Here is a 17,893-nt window from a genome sequence, read left to right as displayed (position 1 = left end):
GGTGAAACCCTGTCTCTACTAAAAATACAAAAATTAGCTGGACATGGTGGTGCTCACCTGTTGTCCCAGCTACTCGGGAGTCTGAGGCAGGAGAATCACTTGAACCCAGGAGGTAGAGGTTGCAGTGAGCCAAGATCGCACCACTGCACTCTAGCCTAGGCAACAAGGGCGAGACTCCATCCCGAAAAAAAAATGTTAATAAAAGTTATAAATTGGGAAAGGCACAATTATAGCTTTGTGAACAGGCATATGTAACCCTGATAGGCGAAGGGGCTGTCTTAGTCTGTTTTGTGTTGCTATAACAAAATACCACTGACTGGGTAATTTATAAACAGTATAAATTTATTTGATTCACTGTTCTGGAGGCTGAGAAGTCCAAGATGGAGGGGCCATATCTGGTGACAGCCTTCTTGCTGCCTTATACCATGATGGATAGAAGGAAGGGCAAGGGAGGGCAGGAGAGAAAGCATGAGGGTCAGACTCCCTTTTATAACATCATCTTTTTTTTTTTTTTGGAGACGGAGTCTTGCTCTGTCACCCAGGTTGGAGTGCAGTGGCGCGATCTTGGTTCACTGCAACCTCCGCCACCTGGGTTCAAGCAATTCTCCTGCCTCAGCCTCCCAAGTAGCTGGGATTACAGGCATGTGCCACCACACCTAGCTAACTTTCTGTATTTTTAGTGGAGACAGGGTTTCACCATGTTGGCCAGGCTGGTCCGGAACTCCTCACCTCAGGTGATCCACCCGCTTCAGCCTCCCACAGTGCTGGGATTATAGGTGTGAGCCACCGCGCCCGGCCCTCCCTTTTATAACATCTGGCTCCCTCAAGATAACTAACCCACCCCCAAGTTAACGACACTAATCCATTCACCTCTTATTAAGCCTCACCTTCCAACATTGTTGCATATTAAGTTTCCAACACATGAACTCTAGGGGACACATTCAAATCACAGGGGGGTCTAATATAGTAACCTGGGAAAAGATAAAAAATATTCTTTGACCTGTCTAATGACCATTTTAGAGGTGAAATGCTGCATTTAGGTACTAAATAATTTAAGTCTAAAATACATATTCAAGTAATGCATTTTAATTTTTTTTTTTTTTTGAGACAGAGTCTCACTCCTTCACCTAGGCTGTAGTGCAGTGGCTCAATCTCGGCTCACTGCAACCTCTGCCTCCTGGGTTCAAGTGATTCTCATGCCTCAGCCTCCCAAGTAGTTGGAATGACAGGTGTGCATCACCACACCTGGCTGATTTTTGTGTTTGTAGTAGAGACGGGGTTCTGCCATGTTGGTCAGGCTGGTCTTGAAATCCTGACCTCAAGTGATCTACCCACCTCAGCCTCCCAAAGTGCTGGGATTACAGGCATGAGCCACTGCACCTGGCCAAGTAATCCATTTTAGATTGGTACAAATGAAAGCAAAGAGGCAAATGCATGTATTAGAGTTGCAGGGCCAGATTCTGCCCATGAGGGTTTGTAATTCTCTTTACCTGAGTCTGCAGGTGGAGTGCATGAGTGTTGCCAAGGGAAACATCTAGCCCTTTTCTTGTCAAACATTGCTCTGAAAGCCAATTCATATGTACTCTTAATTGAACACCCAGTAATTTCACAGTATGTGCAAAATATCATTAGGCTGGGGGGTTAGGTGGAAGGATGAACAGGCGGAGCACAGAGGATTTTTAGAGTGGTGAGGAAACTCTGATACATGTAATGGTAGATACATGTCAGTATACATTTGTCCAAACCCACAGGACGGACAACACCAAGAATGAACCCTGATATCAACTATGGACTCTGGGTAATCATAATGTATCAATGTAGGTTCATCAGTTGTAACAAATGGACCACTCTGGGGAGGGACTTTGATAATGGGGGAGGCTAGTCCTGTGTGGGGGCAGAGGATATATGGGATATCTTTGCACTTTCCTCTTAATTGTGTTGGGAGCCTAAAACTGCTCTGAAAAATAAAGTCTTAAAGATTTGGACAGGAAAAAAAATACATCAGGCCTCAGGAAGCTGAAGAAGATGCCTTTTGACCTAATGTGCTGATCAGGACCCCTTTGCATCATAAATATACCAGCTCCCAATTATTGCACCTCTGTCTCATGTAAATTTCCTTCTTCCAATGTTAAGAGGAAATGCAGCCTGTTCAAAAGTTTTCTTTCTTTATGCGTGTCCCATAAATCAACAAACAGGTAAAAAGAAAAACCCACTGTTTTTCTAGATATTAAGAATGCAGAAGGCAGGAAATATCAACAAAGTCTCTTCATTCATTCATTCATTCATTCATTCATTCATTCAACAGAGAGCAGGACTCTGCACAGCACACCACAGTCCTTCTCATTGGTTTTGGAGATCAAGCTGGCTCATGGGGCTTCCCAAAGTCTAGGACCCTGGATCACCAATCCTAATGTAAAAGCCTGCATCTGTGAGTCCGTACTCCTGTCAATTCCTCTTGCTGTTCAGAGCCTCCCTGCATCTTACTTTCTGTGCACTCAGCAACTACCTCTTCTACTGCCTAATTGTTGATCTCAGATGTAGAATTTTCTTTCTCGGTTTTTTTTGTTTTTGTTTTTTTTGAGATGGAGACTCCCTCTGTTGCCTAGGCTGGAGTGCAGTGGCACAGTCTCGGCTCACTGCAACCTCCACCTTCCAGGTTCAAGCGAGTCTTCTGCCTCAGCCTCCCAAGTAGCTGGGACTACAGGCACGTGCCACTATGCCCGGCTGATTTTTGTATTTTCAGTAGAGACGGGGTTTCACCATATTGGCCAGGCTGGTCTTGAACTCCTGACCTTGTGATCCACCTGCCTTGGCCTCCCAAAGTGCTGGGATTACAGGCGTGAGCCACCGTGCCTGGCCAAGATGCAGAATTTTCAAGTCACCAACTATTTGGAGATTCTCAGGCCAAACCTGTCCATTTTCAGAATGAGTCTTTCATAGAAAGATACGAAGCGGCAATCCAGTGGGAAAGGATTGGTGGGCACAGATTCAGCCTGTGTGCCCTGTTAGAATTTGCCAGACTGTCGGGATCATTCAACCGGATAGAAGGGGCCTCCCTGAAGGTGGGAAATTATTTTCCTGACATCAGACATTCATCTTAGCATGGATGATGGCTCCTTCCTCTCCATCTTAATGAATCCATGTGAATTAAAAGAAATCAGGCAGATCTAAAGACGTCATTCAACTGTGTTTCCCTTCCTCCCTCCCTCCCTGCCTCTTCTCTCTTTCTTCCTTCCCTCCCTCTCTGCCTCCCTCATCTCCTTTCTCCTCCCTCCCTTCTTCTTCCCCTCTAGGGCTCAGGCGTGTACCATGGTCAACAGGTCTCTCCCTTACTACCCTGAGCTGTAGAGAAAGAGGCTGGGACCACAAAGAGGTGGCAGAGGGAAGAGAATCCACAGAAACCTCTAACAGTCCTCATTTTTCCTGGCCAGTCTGAGGTTGGGTTATGTGGCTATAGAGGAGAACAGAATGAGAACCTGTCCCTGCTTTACTCAGTGATTTCTTCATCATGTTCTGGACCATTTGGAAGCTCCATGAGTGGAGTGAAGGAGCGAGGCTGAGCACCATCCCCGCTGCCCTCAGCTGTGTGACCATGAAGAAGTTGCACGGTTCCAGTTTTGCCATGTGTAAGCCAACCTTACACCAGATAGGGAGCCCTAGCTTCCTGCCTCACTTGTTGCAAGGGCTCAGTCAATGGCAGGCCTGTGTGCAATGGGTTATTACATGAAATGCCAGTGCGGAAGGGATTGTAGGGGTCATTGAGCCCAACTGCTTGACCTTCCTGATGTGGAGACCACAGCCCAGAGAAGTTAATGCACTTTTCAAGGTCACAGGTGTTATTCAGTGGCACCATCCCCTGGGCCTCAGAGTCCTCGGCTGGAATTGTCAGCGCTTCCTAAACCCTTCTTGGAGTGAATACTCCAGAACCATTGAAATATGCATTTGCGTCTTCCATATTTTCTTTGATATGTGTACTGGCCATTGCTGAATACAGGGTTTGAAGCTATCTTTTTTACACCAAAACAAAACAGAAGAAAACAAAACAACCCATTCAAGATGATTTACAAATTGAAGGCACCTAATAATAATACCTCGCATTTTTGGAGAGCTTTTTATTTGCAGAACACTTCCCAGACAGTAACTAATGAATTCTCCAGCTCCCCTTAGGAATAGTGACATATGCATTCCCACGCACACTAGGAACTTAATTTACATGAAATGAAGAAAAAGTCATTATAAAATGGCATTCCCCTAAATCATAATTACAACCTTCAGCCCAAGATAAACATGCTGAACCCTCCCAGGGATGCTGCGATGTTCACCCACTGCGGGGGTCTCCACTTCGATCCCAGCGCTGCCTGCATAAGGAGGACAGACCAGGAGTATTCACACAAAGTCAGTTCTCTCTGGGATCAAGGTCCCATTTTCCAGCCAAACAACTGGAGGTTAATGGCTTGTTAGGGGGCAAGTGCTGGGGCAGTGGTCTCCTCCTGTCAATCAAAAAGACAGAGTGATGGGATGTCACGGAGGTGCCAGGGACTCGTGTGTGAACCGGGAATGTGGGTTTTTACAAAGAGGAGTCTGGAGGTGGACCTCCAGTTTTTGGTCCCTGAGGGAGGGGCAGCAGTCTTCCCGGCACTTCATGAACCACATACTGGCTGTTGCTGCCTTCGCCTCCCCAGGGGGCTGGTCCCATGCTCTGGCGGCCAGGCTCAGGCAACCACCTGTTCACTCAGTGCCCTGGCCCCCTGCCGTGGGTCTTGCCTTATTTAGCACAAATAACCCTCAGTGCATTGTGATGACATCAGCCACCAATGTCGATGTCTCCATGTACCACATTTGACATGTCCCAGGCTAAATAGCTGCTTTTTTTTTTTTTTTTTTTTTTGAGATGGAGTTTCACTCTGTTGCCCAAGCTGGAGTGCTGTGGTGTGATCTCGGCTCACGGCAAGCTATGCCTCCTGGGTTGAAGCGATTCTCCTGCCTCAGCCTCCCGAGTAGCTGGGATTACAGGCACCCGCCACCATGCCTGGCTAATTTTTGTATTTTTAGTAGAGACGGGGGTTTCACCATGTTGGCCAGGCTGGTCTGGAACTCCTGGCCTCAGGTGATCCGCCCACCTCGGCCTCGCAAACTGCTGGGATTCCAGGCGTGAGCCACCGCGCCCGGCCAATGGCTGCTTTCTTAACGGCACAATGACTAAATGCGGAACTGCTCCTCTCTGGTCAGCAGGCTCATTGAGAATGGGTTCCAGGGGGAGGACTGCACCCTTTTACCTGCTCCTCATCCCTCAGCCTTTTCCTGCCCATGGCTGATGCCATGCGCCCCAGGCTCTGGACTCTGGGCTGTCCTGAGTCAGAAGCCACATCTCAGCCCAGGTGGCTCAGTCCACCCTCCTTGTGCTGCTCCGGCTCATTGTCCCCGCATTAATAAGTGGCTTCTGGCCGGGTGCGGTGGCTCACGCCTGTAATCCCAGCACTTTGGGAGGGCCAGGGCGGCGGATCATGAGGTCAGGAGATCGAGACTATCCTGGCTAACATGGTGAAACCCTGTCTCTACAAAAAATACAAAAAATTAGCCGGGCGTGGTGGCACGCACCTGTAGTTCCAGCTACTTGGGAGGCGGAGGCAGGAAAATGGCGTGAACCCGGAAGGCGGAGCTTGCAGTGAGCTGAGATTGCACCACTGCAATCCAGCCTAGGTGACAAAGCGAGACTCTGTCTCAAAAAATAAAAATCATAATAATTAAAAAAATTAAAAAATAAGTGGCTTCTGGCCAGGCATGGTGGGCGGATTGCCTGAGGTCAGGAGTTCCAGACCAGCCTGGCCAACATGGTGAAACCCTGTCTCTACTAAAAACACAAAAATTAGCCAGGCGTGGTGGCACAAGCATGTAATCCCAGCTACACGGGAGGCTGAGGCAGGAGAATCACTTGAACCAGGGAGGCAGATGTTGCTGTGAGCTGAGGTTGAGCTACCGCACTCCAGCCTGGGTGACAGATCGGGACTCCATCTCAAAAAAAAAAAAAAAAAAAAGGTGGCTTCTGCCCTTGTTCCTGGACTAGGTTCCTGGTTCATACCCAGCATAGGATGTACTGTGTTGACCTGCAGTGGGTCGGAACCATCTGGCCTTACTTCTGAGTGCACCTGTTTCAAGGCCAGAGTAGAAATGGTCTCAATGTGATCTCTGATAGAGAAAATATTTCTGCCTCAAGGGGATATTTTTAAAGGCTAAATTAGGAGTGCCTGCCAAAAATCCACCTCACACTAGACTCACAGCTGTGGCTGAGACAACAAAGGCCAAAAACAGCTCGCAGGGAGGAGAGACCTCCCCAGGGTCCCACTGGATGTACTGAGCAGAGACGTGGCAAAGCAGCCAGCGGGAATGAACAGCAAAGTGAACCAGGAAGGCCAGAGTAGCCAGAGCTGGAGCCAAGTAGGGTGGCAGCCAGCAGGGTTGCAGCCTCAGTGAGGTGCCCAGATGGCCAAGGCACTCTCAGAAAGCAAGTTAGACGGGGCCGGGTGCAGCGGCTCATGCCTGTAATCCCAGCACTTTGGGAGGCTGAGGTGGGCGCATCACTTGAGGTCAGGAGTTCGACACCAGCCTGACCAATATGGTGAAACCCCGTCTCTACTAAAAATACAAAAATTAGCTGGGCGTGGTGGTACATGCCTGTGGTCCCAGCTACTTGAGAGGTTGAGACAGGAGAATCACTTAAACCCGGGGGCAGAGGTTGCAGTGAGCCAAGAAAAGAAAAAAAAAGAAAGAAAGTTAGAAGAAGAAGGAACCCACCCACCAGCATGCAGAACACCCCGTGGGAAGTCTAAGCTGCGTCAGGTCTGAGGCTTACATGGAAATTCTCCTGCCACTGGCAAACATTAAAATTTGATTTATTTTATTTTATTTTGTTTTTTGAGACAGAGTCTTGCTCTGTCTCCCAGGCTGGAGTGCAGTGGTGTGATATCGGCTCATTGCAACCTCCGCCTCTTGGGTTTGAGCAGTTCTCCTGCCTCAGCCTCCCATGTAGCTGGGATTACAGGCACGTGATATGATGCCTAGCTAATTTCTTTTGTATTTTTAGTAGAGATGGGGTCTCACCATGTTTGCCAGGCTGGTCTCGAACTGGCAGGAGACTTCAGGTGACCTGCCCACCTCGGCCTCCCAAAGTGCTGGGATTACAGCCAGGAGCCACCATGCCTGGCTGATGTTTTTAAAGCAGAGAGAGGATCAAGACAGCCATAGAGAAATAATAATAATAATAATAATAATAATAATAATGATAAAATCCATGATTTCATTAAAAATCAAGAAAGGGTGCCTTAAAAGGTCCAGGAGCTTTGAGGCACCTCTGAGAGATGGAAGAAGCCTGGGATCATTGTGAAGAAGGAAATCACAGTCCAGAGGCTATGCAGAATGAAAAATATAAGGGCCAGCTACAGTGGCTCATGCCTGTAATCCCAGCACTTAGGGAGGCTGAGGTGGGAGCATCACTTGAGGCCAGGAATTTGAGACCAGCCTAGGCAACATAGGGAGACACTGTCTCTACAAATAAAAAATTAAAAAAGTAGCTGGCCACAGTGGAGGCACACCTGTAGTCCCAGCTATTCAGGAGGCTCAGAAGTTCAAGGCTATGGTGAGCTATGATCACACCACTGCATTCCAGCCTGAGCAAAAAGAATGAGACCCTGTTTCTTAAAAAAATAAATAAATAAAGAATAAAAAAAGGCACAAAAAGAAAAAAAAAACCCTAAAGGATGGGCTGCTCATGCTCATGGAGGATCCCTAGAGGAGCAGCCACTTCTCCATCCTCAGGCCAAGAAGCAGGCAGCAAGATGTGAGCCCCTAGTATAGAGCAGAGGGTTCAGATGGTTGGGATGGAGAGGTCGCTGGCGCCCCAGCAATGCCCAGGAGGGATGGCATGTTCTTTCTGTCCAGGAGGTGAAATGCAGACTATAGAAAGAGCAGTGGTGGAGAGGCTGCAAACCGAATCCCAGAGTTGAGCTCACACCAATAACCCCTCAACATTTGAGAAAAGCCATAAGAGAGGCATCAATCCTAACAAATGGAAAAGTTTACATCCAAAGAAGCAGTGTTAATAGAGGAACCCACACAAGGATTTGGTATATATATAATTAGAATCCTCAGAGAGAAGTAAAATGATATTGCACCCATAAAAAGGAATGTTTTAGAGATCTTGGAAATGACAAATTTGATGATTGAAATAAAAATCTCTGTAAATGGGCAGAAGCATTGGAGATTATAGAATAAATTGAAAGGCTGAGCCACAGGATGCTCTTAGAATAGCAAAAATGGACAAGGAGATGGGGAGTACAGAAAATGGTTAAGAGAATTCAAAGATAGACCCTATAGTTCCCAACATGCATCTAACAGAGCTTCAGAAGACAAGACAGAGGGACCGGAAGAGAGAGTGTGCTCAGAGCAATCACGGAGGATGGGCTCCCAGGGCAAGGGCAGGTGACAGCCCCAGAGTGAAAGTGCCCGGGAATGGCTGAGCAGAATCACGGGCAAGCTACAGCATGGTGACATTTCAGACAACAGGGATAAAGAGAAAACCCCAAATGCTTCTGCGGTCAGGGGAGTGGGGAGAGGTGAGACTGTATTACTACAAAGATGTACTGAATGCAAGAAGAAACTGGAGCAATCTCTTCCAACTTCTGAGGAAAATACTCCTGAATTAGAGTTCCACAGCAAGGCCAGGCGCGGTGGCTCACGTCTGTAATCCCAGCACTTTGGAAGGCTGAGGCAGGTGGATCACCTGAGGTCAGGAGTTCAAGACCAGTCTGGCCAGTCACGGTGGCTCACGCCTGCAATCCCAGCACTTTGGGAGGCCAAGGTGGGTGGATCACTTGAGGTCAAGAGTTTGAGACCAGCCTGACCAACATGGTGAAACCCTATCTCTACTAAAAATACAAAAATTAGCTGGTCGTGGTGGCGCATGCCTGTAGTCCCAGCTACTCGGGAGGCTGAGATGGTAGAATCACTTGAACCCAGGAGGCAGAGGTTGCAGTGAGCCAAGATCGCGCCACTGCACTCCAGCCTGGGCAGACAAAACAAGACTCTGTCTCCAAAAAAAAAAAAAAAAAAAAAAAAAAAAAAGCCAGGTGCAGTGGCTCATGCCTGTAATCCCAGCACTTTGGGTGGCTGAGGTGGGTGGATCACCTGAGATCGGGAGTTCGAGGCCAGCCTGACCAACATGGAGAAACCCCATCTCTACTAAAAATACAAAATTAGCAAAATTAGCTAGGCATGATGGTGAATGCCTGTAATCCCAGCTACTCAGGAGCCTGAGGCAGGAGAATCACTTGTACCCAGGAGGCCGAGGTTCCAGTGAGCTGCGACTGTGCCATTACACTCCAGCCTGGGCAAGAAGAGCGAAACTCTGACTCAAAAAAAAAAAATGTATAGGGTTCAGTGATTTTTAGTATATTCACAAGGTTATGCAACCATCCCACTACTCAATTCCAGAATATTTTCATCACCCTAAAAAGAAACCTTGTCTCCATCAGCAGTCACTCCCCATTCTCCTTCCCCGACCTCTGGCAACCGCCAATCCACTTCCTGACTCTCTGAATTTGTCCATTCTGGACATTTCATATGAATGGAATCTTACAACATGTGGCCTTTTGTGTCTGGCTTCTTGTACTTAGCACAATGTTTTCAAGGTTCTTGCATGTTGTAGCATGTATCAATATTCCTTTTTTGTTCTACTATATGGGCATACCCACTTTGTTTATTGATTTATCAGTTGATGGGCTGTTTTCTTTTTTTTGACTATTATGAATGACACTGCTATGAAAATTCATGTACACATTTTTATGCGAATATATACTTTCATTTCTCTTGAGTATATACCTAGGAGTGGAATTGCTGGGTCATATGGTAACGTGGGTTTCACTGTTTGAGGAGCTGCTAAGCTGTTTTCCACAGTGGCTGCACCAGTTTCTGTTCCCACCAGCTGGCCCTGTCTTCTGCCTGAAGGGTGGTCACTTTGCTGGGCACTGCAAAGAGAGACAAACCCCACGGTGTCATTAGGCCTCACTTGAAGCCACGCAGGTCTTAATTCTAGTTTAATGGGAGGTTCACGTAGGACTCTGTTTTCTGAGGAGTCCCCAAGACAGTAGGTGTCAACCACTCTCATGTCCCACAGTGAGGTGAGGCCTACCACGCAGGGAGTGCAGATAGCAGAGAACTGTGCTTCAGAACCTGAGTTGAGATGACTTGCTTCAGGCCTGGAGAGGATGCTGGAGAGGCCACAGGAAGGGCTAGGACTACGGACAGGAAGAGGTGCTGTGTTCTGAGTCTCAGCCCTGCTCTCCGTGTTCCAGCACATCTAATGAGAAGGGCTGAGGAGAAAGTTTGGCCTGTGCTTCTGCAGCTTGCGGAGTGGGATAATTTCTCACACTCACAGGTGTGGAAGTCAAAGCTGCCTGTGGCAGCAGAGAAGGGATGTGTTTGGGAGGTAACCAGTGCCCCCCTGTCCTGCTTGGGTCAAATACATGTCCTTCTGTGTATCAGGTGGGGCCACATGCAAGAGAGCTGATCTAGGCTTGATTTAGAGCCTAGCCTCCAGTCCTGCCCAAGATGTGTCCTGGAGAGATGTGGAGGCCTCAGCAGAGAGAAGCTGGGGGGTCCCATAGGATGCCCAGATGCTGAGGAGGGGCTGGATATTTGTTTGTTCAGGCTGCCCTAACAAAATTCCACAGACCTGGGGCTTAAACAACAGAAATAGACTGTCTCACAGTTCTGGAGGCTGGAAGTCCAAGATCAAGTTGCTGGCAGAGTTGGCCCCCTCTGAAGGCTGTGAGGGAGGGATCTGTTCCAGGCCTGGCTCCTTGGTGCTGTGCACCCCGGTGGCTGTCTGTGTGTCCATATCTCCTTATAAGGACACCAGGTAGAGTGGATTAGGGCTCACCCTAACAGCCTCATTTTAACATAATTACATCTTTAAAGGCCCTATCTCTAAATGCAGTCACATTCTGAGGCACTGGGGGCCAGGACTTCTGCCTGTGAATTGTGGGGACATGCTCAGCCTATACAAGTTGGCATACTTCTGTCTGTCTGGGGAACCACAGGTGAGAGATCCCTATGATGGGAGTGGAGGAGGCAGGAGGAAGACAGTTTTCTTCCAGAGACACGTTAAGGACACCCCAAGACAGAGTCAGCACCAGGCTAGGACCCCAATCCCAGGCATATTCAAGCCAGTGAAGGAAAAATCTCCCTCCCTACACTTTGGGCTAGAGTTGGAAGTCACTGAAGGAATGCTGGGCAGGGAAGCAGTGAAGAGGTGGCCACAGCCCTTTGCCTCTGATGACCTGTCAGACCCACTCCAGGCAGTGCCTTTGGGTGGGACAGAGTCTACAAAGCAACAAATCCATGTAGGGTGCAGCAGGGCCGGAGCTAGGGGTGAAGGACCAGGGACAGGGGGGCAGGGGGAAGCTGCTGGAGTTTGCAGTCATAAAAATTGCTGGAACAGCTTTGTGCTTCTATTTGCCCCCAGGTCACCATGGCTTGGGGAGACATATTACATATATAAAACACTGCAGCTTGGTGGGCAGGGGGCAGCTGGACACCAGCCCAATAACCCTCATATGGGCCTTGTCTCTTGGAGAACAGAGACTGAGAATGGTCAGGAACTCGGCTGGCAGTAAAAGGCTCATGAAGTCATTTGGTACTTTTCATACAGTCCTGTAAGCCATGCTACTAAGGCATGTAGTATTTTTTTTTTTAAACTGGAACAGATAGTCCCCTGTTTGGAACAAGTTCATTTATAGGAAATATGATATGCAATGGATAGTTAATTTAAAAAGAAACATTTAGCCCAAAATAATCTTGCAAAAGAAGAACAAAGTTGGAAGACTCACATTTCCTGATTTCAGATATTACTACAAAGTGACAGTAATCAAGATGGTGTGGTGCTGCCATAAGGATGGATATAGAGGTTATTGGAATGGGAATGAGAGTCCAGAAATAAGCCCTCGTGTGTGCAGCCAATTCATTTTGGACAAGGGTGCCAAGAAAATTCAATGGGGGGTGGGGAGAGAATACTCTTTTTAATAAATGGTGCTGAGATAGCTGGATATCCACATGCAAAAGAATGAAGCTGCACCCCTACCTCACACCATACACAAAAATTAACTTAAAATGAATCACAGATCTAAATACTGCAGCTAAAACTTTAAAAGTCCTTGAAGAGGATATAAGAGCAAATCTTCATGACCTTGAGTTGAACAAAGCATTCTTATATATGACATGAAAGCCTGAGACAAAATTTCAAATGGATACATTAGACTTCATCAAAATGAGAAACTTTTGCACAACCAAAGGCAGTATCAAGAAGGTGAAGAGAAAACTCACAGAATTTGAGAAAATATTTGCAAATCATATATCTGATAGGGATCTAGCATTCAGAACATATAAAAAACCCTTACAACTTAACAATAAAAAGACAAATAACCTAATTTTAAAATGGGCAAAGGATTTGCATAAACATTTCTCCAAGGAAGATATAAAATGGCCAATAAGTATATAAAAGGATGCTCAACATCCTTAGTATTAGGGAAATGCAAAGCTGAACTGCTATGCAATATTACGTCACACTTACTAGGATAGTTAGAATAAGAAAAGATGGACAATAACAAGTGTTGACAAGGACATGAAGAAATGGAAAATCCCATTCCTCGTTGGTGGAAATATACAATGGTGCTGCTCCTGTGGAAAATGCATTGGCAGTTTCCCAAAAGGCTAAACATACAGGTAGCACGACCCAGCCATTCCACACCTAGGTATATACTGAAGAGAATTCAAAACATATCTTCACACAAATACTTGTGCTATGAATGTTCATACTGGCATTATTCATAGTAGCCAAAAGGTGGAAATAATCCAATGCCCATCAACTGATGAATAGATAAAAACAATGTGTTTCTCTCCATGCAAGGAGATATTCAGCTGTAAATAAAAATGAAGTGCTGATAACATGCTACAATATGGATGAACCTTGGAAACATTGTGCTAAGTCAAAGAAGTCAGACACAAAAGGTGACATATTGTATAATTCCACCTATATGAAATGTCCAGAATGGGCAAATCCATAGAGATGGAAACTAGATTCGTGGTTGCCAGGGATTGTGGGGAGGGGAGATTGGGGAATGACTGCTAATGGGTCCAGGGTTTCTATCTGGGGTGATAAAAATGTTGTGGAGGCTGGGTGTGGTGGCTCACACCTGTAATCCCAGTACTTTGGGTGGCCAAGGTGGTTGGATCACCTGAGTTCAGGGGTTCAAGACCAGCCTGGCTGACATGGCGAAATCCCATCTCTACTAAAAATACAAAAATTAGCCAAGAGTCATCGTGGGTGCCTGTAATCCCAGCTACTCGGGAGGCTAAGACAGGAGAATTGCTTGAACCCTGGGAGGCAGAGGTTGCAGTGAGCCAAGACCACACCACTGCACTCCAGACTGGGCAACAAAAGCGAAACTCCATCTCAAAAAAATAAAAAATAAAAAAAAGTTCTGGAATTAGACAGTGGTGATGGTTGCATAATCTTGTGAATACACTAAAAACCACTGGACTTTACACTGTAAAAGATACATTTTATGCTTTGTGAATTATATATCAATTTTCAAAAACGTAATGAGTCAACTTAAATATCCATCAATAGGGAATGTTAAATAAACCAAGATGAATTGTACTACAGAGATACTGAGCAGAGGTCCCAAGCAATGAGGTAGATCTTTCTGTACTGATACTGAACAATGTCCCAGGTTTCCTACTAAATGATAAAAGCAAGTTTCAGAACACAAAACAGCATGTATAATGTGAATCTATTTGTGTTAAATACACACACATACACACACACACAGACATGTAAATGAATATGGACAGATATATCTAATTGACAAGAGTGGGTGCTGTGGCTCACACCTGCAATCCCAGCACTTTGGGAAGCTGAGGCGGAGGATCACTTGCGGCCAGGAGCTCAAGACAAGTGTGGCTCTCTTTGGGGCGAACTGTATGGGGATAAAGGGGAACTCTTATCTATTTATATTGTGTACTTTTTTTTAAGCAGTATTGTATTACTTGATTTAAAATAAATTTCAAAGAAGAAAAGGGGAAAGAAATGTAGTGAACTAAAAATGGCTTATGTTGGGGTTTAGCATTGATTATTTTAAATGTTTGTCTGCTGGTTATTTGAATTATGTCACAAAGTAACAGCTTACATTCGCACACTGCTTTACAGTAAATAAAGCTTAGACATATTAAAAAAAACATAAAAGCAAAAAACCTCCTTTAGCAAGAATATTCCAGGCTCTATTACAGGTTGTTTCTTTTTTACTCTAACGTCACACTTACTTAACATTTCCTTCCAAGAGTATTCTCAGATTGGTGTGCCTTTACTTTTTCTTTTTTGAAACAGGGTCCCACTCTGTTGCCCAGGCTGGAGTGCAGTGGTGTGATAATAGCTCACTGCAGCCTTGAACTCCTGGGCTCAAGTGATCCTCCTACCTCAGCCTCCCTAGTAGAGTAGCCGGGACCACAGGGATGTGCCACCATGCCTGGCTAATTCTTGTATTTCTTTCTTTTCTTTTTTTTTTTTTTTTTGAGACAGAGTCTTGCTCTGTCACCAGGCTGGAGTGCAATGGCACAATCTCAGCTCACTGCAACCTCTGCCTCCCAGGTTCAAGCGATTCTCCTGCCTCAGCCTCCCAAGTAGCTGGCTCCCAAGTAGCTGGACTTACAGGCATGCGCCACCACCCCCGGCTAATTTTTTGTATTTTAGTAGAGATGGGGTTTTACCATGTTGGCCAAGATGGTCTCCATCTCCTGAACTCGTGATCCGCCTGCCTCGGCCTCCCAAAGTGTTGGGATTACAGGTGTGAGCCACCGCACCCGGCTGATTTTTGTATTTCTTGTAGAGTCGGGGTTTCGCCATATTCCCCATGCTAATCTTGAACTCCTAGGCTCAAGCGAGCTGCCTGCCTCAGCCTCCCAAAGGGCTGGGTTAACTGGCCTGAGCCACTGCCCCTGGCTGCTGCTCCTTTCTTTACAATGATGTTGCCCATTTTAGTAGGTCGGGTGGATTCATACTTTTGTAGGGGAAAAGGTAGTTTTTTTTATGATTAGTTGATTATATTTAAGACAAAACGTAACACATGTGAAAGGACAACATTTTACTTGGAAAGAAGTTTAAGGAAGTGACACTAGGATGTTTTAGAGACAGAGTGATGTTGATTTCAAAGTTTTTTGAGACATTAAAAAAGTAATTTCACTGATGAATTAATATTTCCCTTTAAATATAAAAGTGCTTATGCTTACAAATCCTTAAGGCTCATTCTGTTACGGTACAGTAAGATGTTTCCCCATCCCAGGAACTGCACTGCGTGAGTTTCAGGTGAATTTATAGAAACAGCAAAATCTCCAAACAGTAAAATAAGTGGTCAAAGACTCCATCATCTTTGCACTTGTAAATTTTTGACTCAGACAAAATACAAGATCCTTCTAGACAAATTCTTAATATTAGATGTGTTCTCCACTCCTTCCTAAGATTGTGCCAAAATAATTCACTATTAAATTATTCATGATTTGAATGTGGAGTTTTCTTTGCAATATGATAAATGCAACTGTGGTGACACGAGAGAGAGAGAGAGAAAGGGGGTTTAACATTTGCACTGCCTCATGCAGATATGGGTAACCCCCAAAGTGAAGATTTTAGGTTCTGGGTGTGCAGATATCTTAGAAGCAGACTGGGAGATGGGATTCCTAAACAGGAATAAGAGATTTGGCCTGCTTAGGGGGAGGGATCCACTTAAACTTCCTAGGAAGACTTAAAAGGTCACTGTTTCAGCTGATATACTTTGCAACCTCACCGCAGATTGCAAATTATTTTTGCACATTATTACACTAGAACTATGCACAATGTCCTCATAGTTATGTGTAGATGTGCTTTTATGAAGAAAACAACATTTATTGTAGGTTTTTAGAATTTCTTTTTCTTTTTCTTTTTGAGACGGAGTCTCGCTCTGTTGCCCAGGCTGAAGTGCAGTGGCGTGATCTCGGCTCACTGCAACCTCCGCCTTCCGGGTTCAAGCAATTCTGTCTCAGCCTGGTTTTTAGAATTTCTAATTTCAGAAGAATCACAAGCTCACTGCAGAAAATTTGGAAAACAGAGACAAGCACAAAAGAAAACACCAATCTTCCAAACAGTGAAATATTTTGATGCATGTACTTTCCAGTCTATTTACATGAATGCCTTAAAATAAATTTTTATCATATATAATGTTTTGGAGTAGAAAAAAAAAAAGTTTCCTTGCAAGAAGTATTCACAGATTTTGAGAAGAAAGGCTGGAAGAAGTGATTCTTACTGAAGCCACTGGTCTTTAATGAATTGCTTGGATTCACTTTTTTTTTTTCCCCACATACTCAGAGACACAGATAGGAGCCTGCAACTTTCTCAGCAGTAGTGTTTGTAATGTTGCTGCCTAACAGAGCCATTACGGCTACTTGGATTAAAATAGTGACTATCAACACAGATTCTGGACTTTCTCCACAATCACATCCAAATGCACTAACAAGAAGCCCCAAATGAATATCACATAACAAAATGAACTTGATCTACTTTAATAGAGAATAACTAGAAGAGATATGAAAATGGTATTGGACCTAATAAACAGCATTTTCATCATTGCTACAATATGTACATTTTCACGACATAAATTACTATACAGAATTGTCCTACTTAAAATCCTCTTCAATTCTTGAAACCATCCTAAGATTGATGCCTGTAAGAAGATGAAGATCTTATAATTTGTTTTTGTGACTGCCAAAGCTGGATACCTGGAAAATTCTCGAGGGAGATAAGCTGGCTCCCAAGTTGCTGACAGCTTTCCCAAGACCAAAACGCAGAATTTGAAACGGTGTTTGATGTGACACACTAGGCCTTTGATATCAGAATACTGAAGCAGAGTTGCTAGCTCCATGAATAAACCTCCAAGATGACACACACAGCGTAACAAAATGGTGGAATTTTAAATTCCTTCACTGACTGGGGCAGACTTCACGCGAGGGACTTTAGATGTTTACAGAATTGTGTAAGCAAGAGACTATTACACTGTAACAGGAGTATCTGTTCCTTAGCACCCTGCCTGAGAAAGGGTGAAGTCCAAGTGTCCACCTGGTGTATTTCCTCCTGCTAATAAATATTGTGTTGCCAGGCTGGGTGCTGTGGCTCACGCCTGTAATCCCAGCACTTTGGGAGGCAGAGGCGGGCAGATCACCTGAGGTCAGGAGTTCGAGACCAGCCTGGCCAACATGGTGAAACCCCATCTCTACTAAAAATACAAAAATTAGCCGGATGTGGTGGCAGGTGCCTGTAATCCCAGCTACTTGGGAGGCTGAGGCAGGAGAATTTCTTGAACCCGGGAGGGGGAGGTTGCAGTGAGCTGAGATTGTGCAACTGCACCCTAGCCTGAGTGACAGAATGAGGCTCTCAAAAAAAAAAATTTTTTTTTTGTTGCCACTCTAGAAGTTTTTAGACAACTACTTGGAATTTGCTTGCACTGGGCAAGGTCTCGTGCACCTATGAAAACGACATTAGTATTAAGTTAGGCATAAATCAGGCTGAACCTTTCATCATCTCCAGCCATGGTTCCTTTTATTTTTTTTATTTTTTATTTTTTTAACTGGAGAAAGGTTAGGAAAGGGATTTCCAGTGAGTATGAAAAGAAGGGATTCTTCAGTATGTCATGATTACTTTGGTTAAGCTCAAAGCACTGATTTACTGATGCAAGGCAGACACACTGGCCCTGTGCCTAAAAAATATAACAGCTAAAAATTTCAATCCACCATTTAGGGCTTTGACCCTAGTGGTATGCAA

This window comes from Pan troglodytes, chromosome 12, assembly GCF_028858775.2.
Source record: "Pan troglodytes isolate AG18354 chromosome 12, NHGRI_mPanTro3-v2.0_pri, whole genome shotgun sequence".
Classification (NCBI taxonomy): domain Eukaryota; kingdom Metazoa; phylum Chordata; class Mammalia; order Primates; family Hominidae; genus Pan; species Pan troglodytes.
Note: the sequence above shows the minus strand (reverse complement) of the source record.